General features: G+C 50.5%; 1 pseudogene; it reads left to right on the top strand.

Annotated features, from left to right (window-relative positions):
• Positions 1 to 1,692: 1,692 nt before the first annotated feature.
• Positions 1,693 to 2,434, top strand: LOC133770425 (protein MEMO1-like; annotated as a pseudogene).
• Positions 2,435 to 6,697: the final 4,263 nt, after the last annotated feature.

The raw sequence follows: 6,697 nt of genomic DNA, 5'->3' as shown, positions 1-6,697 counted from the left end.
GCTTTCCACAAGAAAATTGTTTTTTACTCTGGGTTTATTGTGTTTATGAGGTCTAAAAACCTTGTGATTGTCCTGAAAAGGAAGACAATAATGTTGGCTTAAGAGGCTGTCTGGGACCTTCTCAGATTTAGGTGGTGCTGTGGTTCGGGTGTGGTCTGTCCCTAGAAGTTCATGTCCTGGAGGCTTGGTCCCCAATATGGTGATGTTAAGAGATGGTGGGGCCGGCCGGTGCCACTGCTCAATAGGCTAATCCTCCGCCTTGCGGCGCTGGCACACCCGGTTCTAGTCCCGGTTGGGGCGCCAGATTCTGTCCTGGTTGCCCCTCTTCCAGGCCAGCTCTCTGCTATGGGCCGGGAAGGCAGTGGAGGATGGCCCAAGTGCTTGGGCCCTGCACCCGCATAGGAGACCAGGAGAAGCACCTGGCTCCTGGCTTCGGATCAGCGCGGTGTGCCGGCCGCGGCGGCCATTGGAGGGTGAACCAATGGTAAAGGAAGACCTTTCTCTGTCTCACTGTCCACTACGCCTGTCAAAAAAATTAAAAAAAAAAAAAAAAAAAAGAGATGGTGGGGCCACCGGGAAGTCATTAGGTCATGGGGCAGGCACTGCCCCGAGAGGGGATTAGTGCTGGTCTCACACAGTGAGTCAGTTCTCACAACTGTGAATTTATTGAGCAGTTATCATGTCCCAGATGGACATTTTCCACTGCTTTCCCAGGCAATAACAGAGAGCTGGACAGGAAGCAGAGCAGCTGGAACTCCAACCAGCGCCCATATGGGATGCCTGCACTGCAAGTGGCTGCTTTACCTGCTAAGCCACAGCACCGGTCCCGTGTCCCAGGTCTTGATCCATCACTGATAAACCCTGTAATCGGGGCCAGTGCTGTGGCGCAGTGGGTTAAACGCCCTGGCCTGAAGCGCTGGCATCCCATATGGGCGCCGGTTCTAGTCCCGGCTGCTCCTCTTCTGATCCAGCTCTCTGCTGTGGCCTGGGATAGCAATAGAAGATGGCCCAGGTCCTTGGGAGCCTGCACCCATGTGGGAGACCAGAAGAAGCTCCTGGCTCCTGGCTTCAGATCTGCGCAGCTCCAGCCATTGCGGCCATCTGGGGAGTGAACCATCAGATGGAAGACCTCTCTCTCTCTCTCTCTTTCTCTCTCTCTCTCTCTGCCTCTCCTCTCTCTGTGTAACTCTGACTTTCAAATAAATAAATTAATTTAAAAAAAAAACTGTGAACTTGAGCCATCCCTTACTCTCTGGGCTCAGTCTCTCCAATGCAACTTGGAAATGATGATGTTATATGCTGTCACAGGCTGCTGGACCTGGCAGGGAGCTGGAGATACACAGAGTCAGGAGCATGGGCTTTGAGACTGAAGCACTGCCCCACCCCCTCAGTTCCTTGTGCCTCAGTTTCCCCACCTGTATAGGACCTGCCTTCTGGGATTTGTGGTGAAATGACATGTGACATGGAAGAGAAGAGAGTTGGCCCTGGCTGAGATTAATCTGAGCAAATCTGGAGGGATCTATTTGTGGAGAAACCAAAGGATGTTGAAGACGTGCTCTGTGTGCGAAGCAAGCAACCGAGGAACAATCTGGGGGAAGAAGCTTGACCCTCCTGTGCTTGTAGGTCCTCGGGCTCTCACAGGAAGCAGCCCTGCCTTCATCGTTGTCCCCAGCTGAGCCACATTCTGGGGACATGACCAGGACTGTGGATCTGGGGATGAAAGCCATCAGCAGCCCACAGTGTCTTGTCCCCTCGTGGAGCCACTCCTATCACCACCACCACCACTCTTGTCACCACCACCACCATGTGTACTTCCCCGTGTGGAGAGATGTATATGGGACACCTCTGTATGACCGTCCTTTTGGCCAAAGATTTCCAGAGAACTGTGGAAGAGGGGAACGTTTGGACGCCTGGCTCTGCAAACAGATGAAGGTGAACACAGTATTGAAATGCATTTGATTATACAGCTAAGCCATGGAAGCTGTAAGGATGAATTTACCAATTATTCCTGTGCTGGTTGGAGCTCTGAGTGAGTCAAAAGAACAGGAATTCGGAAAACTCTTCAGTAACGACCTGGCGGATCCGAGTTATCTCTTTGCGGTTTCTTGTGATTTCTCCCACTGGGGTCAAGGTTCCATTACAGTTACTATGATGAACCCCAGCGGGAGACTTATAGATCCATAGAACATCTAGATAAAATGGGTGTGAGTATTATAGAGCAATTAGACCCTGTACCTTTTAGCAATTACTTGAAGAAATACCATCATACTATATATGGAAGACATCCCACTGGGGAGTAATTACATGCTCTCACTGAGCTCCAGAAGAATGCAATGAACAAGAGCTTTTCCTTTTTAAATTATGTCCAGTGAAGCCAGTGCAGAAACTGGCAAGACAGTTCAGTCATGCAGCTGGAGCCGTCGTAGTCCACTGAGGCGCTGAACCCTCAGGGATGCTGCCTGCACACACTCCTAATCTGCCCTCGGTCCCTGCCTAGCCTTTACCAAGACACTGCTCCTGGTTTGGGGGGATTCTGAAACCTCAGACTAATAGAACTTTCTTTTTCTAGTAGGTATAGTTCTTCCTTCATTTCAGCTCATTTTTAAAAACACTTTATAGTTTAGAGCGGTGGAAGGAAGGCTGGCATCAAAATATTTTGATCAAAAGAGATGACAATGTAACAGCCTAGTTGTGGCAGAGTTTTCTGAAAGTAACTTGAAAAGCGTTTACCATATCCTAAATTTGCACGCTTTGCAGACTTGTGCACATATCTTCCACTATCAGAACAGTTTTGCAATTGTACACAAAGAATGTGGAAACTTCTTCATACAGAAATTGCATTAAAAAGTGTGTGTGTGCAGAAACTAAGGGTCCAATTTAAGATTGAGTGATGTTAGTGGCATAATAACAAGTTCTTTGGCCTGACAGCATCACATCACACACACAGAGAAATTAATATATCCATGTATGTCAAATACAGAGTAAAGTAGCAGGGCATTTATTTGAAGAGTTGTTGTCTTCTAATAAAAGTAGACTGGATCCCCTGGGGGTGTTTGGGGGAGAAAGTAACTACTTTTGCTCTACCCCTTTGCTTAAGAAATGTCCAGTTGTGAGCGACTGTAGTATGGGTGGGTTTTCTTGTTCTGTTGATTATTTGAGACGTCTAACAAGTAGTTCATGAAAGAAGCTGTTGGACTCAATATAGAATAGAGAAAATATCTTTAGTCTGGATTTCTGCCCTGCTTAGATATTTTTAAGAGTATAAGCATGGGGCTGGCACCATGGCTCAACAGGCTAATCCTCCGCCTTGTGGCGCCAGCACACCAGGTTCTAGTCCCGGTGGGGGCTCCGGATTCTGTCCTGGTTGCCCCTCTTCCAGGCCAGCTCTCTGCTGTGGCCCGGGAAGGCAGTGGAGGATGGTCCAAGTGCTTGGGCCCTGCACCCCATGGGAGACCAGGAGAAGCACCTGCTTCCTGCCTTCGGATCAGCGCGGTGTGCCGGCCGTAGTGCGCTGGCCACGGTGGCCATTGGAGGGTGAAGCAACGGCAAAGGAAAACCTTTCTCTCTGTCTCTCTCTCTCACTGTCCACTCTGCCTGTCCAAAAAAAAAAAAAAAGAGTATAAGCATGGATTGCCAATTCCACTTGATGTAAACAAAACTTTTTATACATTATATATATATATATATATATATATATATATATATATAATAACTTATTGTATCAGTCCAGGTTCAGAAACTTGTGGTAGGCAAGTTCCAGATAGTTTCATTTCACCTGTGAACTATATCACTTTTACTGATAATTGTAATTTTCAAATGTATAATATGTTTACAGATGTGCCCTGCATTTAGTCTGCCTTGTTCTTTTGATTTTTGTTGAGTCTCCTGCCTGCCTGCCAAAAGCTAGGATGCTTCAGGCGCATGTACAGTTGAAAGCAGAGGCATCCTTGAGCTTTAAAGCATTGAACAAACTGGAAAATGCAACATACCACACACGGAAGTGAAAAGTCTGTGTTTGTGTTTTTAAACAAAATTTTTTAAAAAGTTTTAAAAAAAGAAATTGCATTTGTAAATGGTCTGTATTAGAATAGAATAAATCTCCAGTTATAGTCAATTACTACCCGTGTGTACAAGAGATAACTTCTGGCCGGCGCCGCGGCTCACTAGGCTAATCCTCCGCCTTGCGGCGCCGGCACACCGGGTTCTAGTCCCGGTCGGGGAACCGATCCTGTCCCGGTTGCCCCTCTTCCAGGCCAGCTCTCTGCTGTGGCCAGGGAGTGCAGTGGAGGATGGCCCAAGTCCTTGGGCCCTGCACCCCATGGGAGACCAGGATAAGCACCTGGCTCCTGCCATCGGATCAGTGCGGTGCGCCGGCCGCAGCGCGCTACCGCGGCGGCCGTTGGAGGGTGAACCAACGGCAAAAGGAAGACCTTTCTCTCTGTCTCTCTCTCACTATCCACTCTGCCTGTCAAAAATAAAAAAATAAAAAAAAAAAAAAGAGATAACTTCTATTTTAGTTGCTAATAAAGGGTTACACAACTCAAAACAACAACAAAAAGAAAAGATCACCTTTCACCGTGATCTCCCAATGCTTGCTGTTGTGTACAACCAGATGGCAGGGCCTCCATGTGGGAGAGGAGAGGAAGCTGGCAGGTGGACTGACCACACAAGATCTCCCTCGAGAGGGCAGAAGAGCAAAGTTCAAAGGCTGAGATGTCGCTGGACCAGTCCCAGCTGAGGGCCAAACACCTGGGCATGCTGGGCTTGATGGCACTGCTGAAGAACCAGCCTGAGACAGGAAGGAAAGAAATGAGAGTGCCTGCTGGTTCGGGGAACAAGGTCAAATACAGAACCCAGCCCCGAGCCGGCAACACAGGCTTGGGTGGAGAGCAGAGGAGGGGGCCTGTGCTCCTCAGTTATTAGTACCAGACCCCTCACGTGGGAAGCAGGCATCCCCACGCCCAACCAGTGACATCTCCAGTAGCCTCGGGCTCTACACAATGAAAAGAAACTTGGTGTGTTGATGAATCTGAGAGCAGCCCGGGCTCAGCCAGGCAGCTGCAGCCACAAAACCAGCCCCAGAACCCCAAATCTTTAGTATTCCAGTCCAGGCTAGAAAACTGATATTCTTCTATATGAAATTTTAAAACTTTTAACCAATTCAAAAACTGCTGGAGCTACACAGCAGCCACCATGGGGAAGCAGCCGGTGCCTCTGCCTGGTGAGCTTGGAGGGCGCAGGGCAGGGACGGCTTGCCAGAAGCTTCTCTGAGTGGAGAGCGAAAGGGGCAAAGAGAGAGCAGACAGGCAGGGCTCCGGGCAGCAGAGGAAGCTTCTGCCCACCTCAGGGGCTCCTTGGATGGGGCGGCGGTGGGGCCCACACGCATACATGCAAGCTTTCTGCAGCCCCACTCCCATTCCTTCTCCTTGCACCTGCCAGCATCCTCAGAAAACACTTCCTGGAAGACCCCAGCCCAGCCGCACAAGGTAAGTTCCTCCCCTACCCCAACCCTGGGGGGCACTGCCCTTTGCTGGATGCCACAGGCTGTGGAAGCCACACGCAAAGCCTTGATAACCGCGGCCCGGGCTGACAGGGAGCGGATGAGGAGTTCCTGGGGTGGCAGCCTTCACCAACCCAGACGTCTGTGAGTCGCCACCACCACCCTCCCCAATAGCCGCCTCCCAGCTTGGCAGACCATTTTGCTCTGGGTGGAAGAGGAAGTTTCCTGCTTCTGTCGCATGTCCCACCATCTCCAGCTCCAGGGAACATTCAGAGACCCCAGTGGCCTCTGCAGCACCCAGGTCAGCTTGTGCTGAGAGGCTGAGAGAAGCACCAGAGTGTGGGCCAGGCCCGTCCACGCCAGCCCCGGGTCACCAGCACCTGCTGTGTGCCACGCTGGGCCCAGCAGGCGAGGAGAGCGCTTCCCCTTCTTCCTCCGCCGCCCAGAGGACTGGACTCTCCGTCTCCACCTGGCTCTGCCTGCTCAGTGCCTCCCAGCTTCTCAGCTGCTGCCTTGGGGGGTGCCCAGAGCACTGTCATCAGAGGCATGTCTGTCACAGGTCTGTCTTCCAGTCCCCCTTGGTCAGCTTCGTGTGCTACATCAGCCGCTTTAGGGATGGCAAGGGTTGAGGGCACATCTGACCCATGAAGGGGCCACCCCACGGCCGGTGTTCAGAGCAGTCCACGGTACAGGGTCACAGGATCTGGGCAGGCTCAGGTTCCAAACTGCAGAATGGGTTGTTTGTGTTCTTTAATGCACATAGGGGCCAGGGTTGTGGCACAGCAGGTTAAGCCGCCACCTGCGACACTGGCTGCTCTGCTTCTGATGCAGCTGCCTGCAAACGCGCCCGAGAAGGCAGTGTCTGGACCCCTGACACCCATGTGTAGTTCCTGGCTCTTTGTTCTGGCCTAACCCAGACCTGGCTGTTGAGGTCATCTGGGGAGTAAACAAGAGGATAGAAGATTCTTCCTCTCTCTCTCTTGCTCTGCTGTTCAAATAACGAAATAAATATTACATCTTTTAAAATGCAGTTGTAAGTTTAAATTTCCTATTTGTCATCTACAGAGCTCTAGATGGAGTCTATGAGGATTATTTTATTTGTTTCACTTTGTGATGCTTAGAAAGCGATATGCATTCAGAAAAAGCCACCCTCGGAGCTCTGCCTTTGGATCTGTCCTGGGCTAGCACTGTTCAGCC

This window comes from Lepus europaeus, chromosome 11 (assembly GCF_033115175.1).
Source record: "Lepus europaeus isolate LE1 chromosome 11, mLepTim1.pri, whole genome shotgun sequence".
NCBI classification, from domain to species: domain Eukaryota; kingdom Metazoa; phylum Chordata; class Mammalia; order Lagomorpha; family Leporidae; genus Lepus; species Lepus europaeus.
Note: the sequence above shows the minus strand (reverse complement) of the source record. Positions and strands in the feature narration are given on the sequence as shown.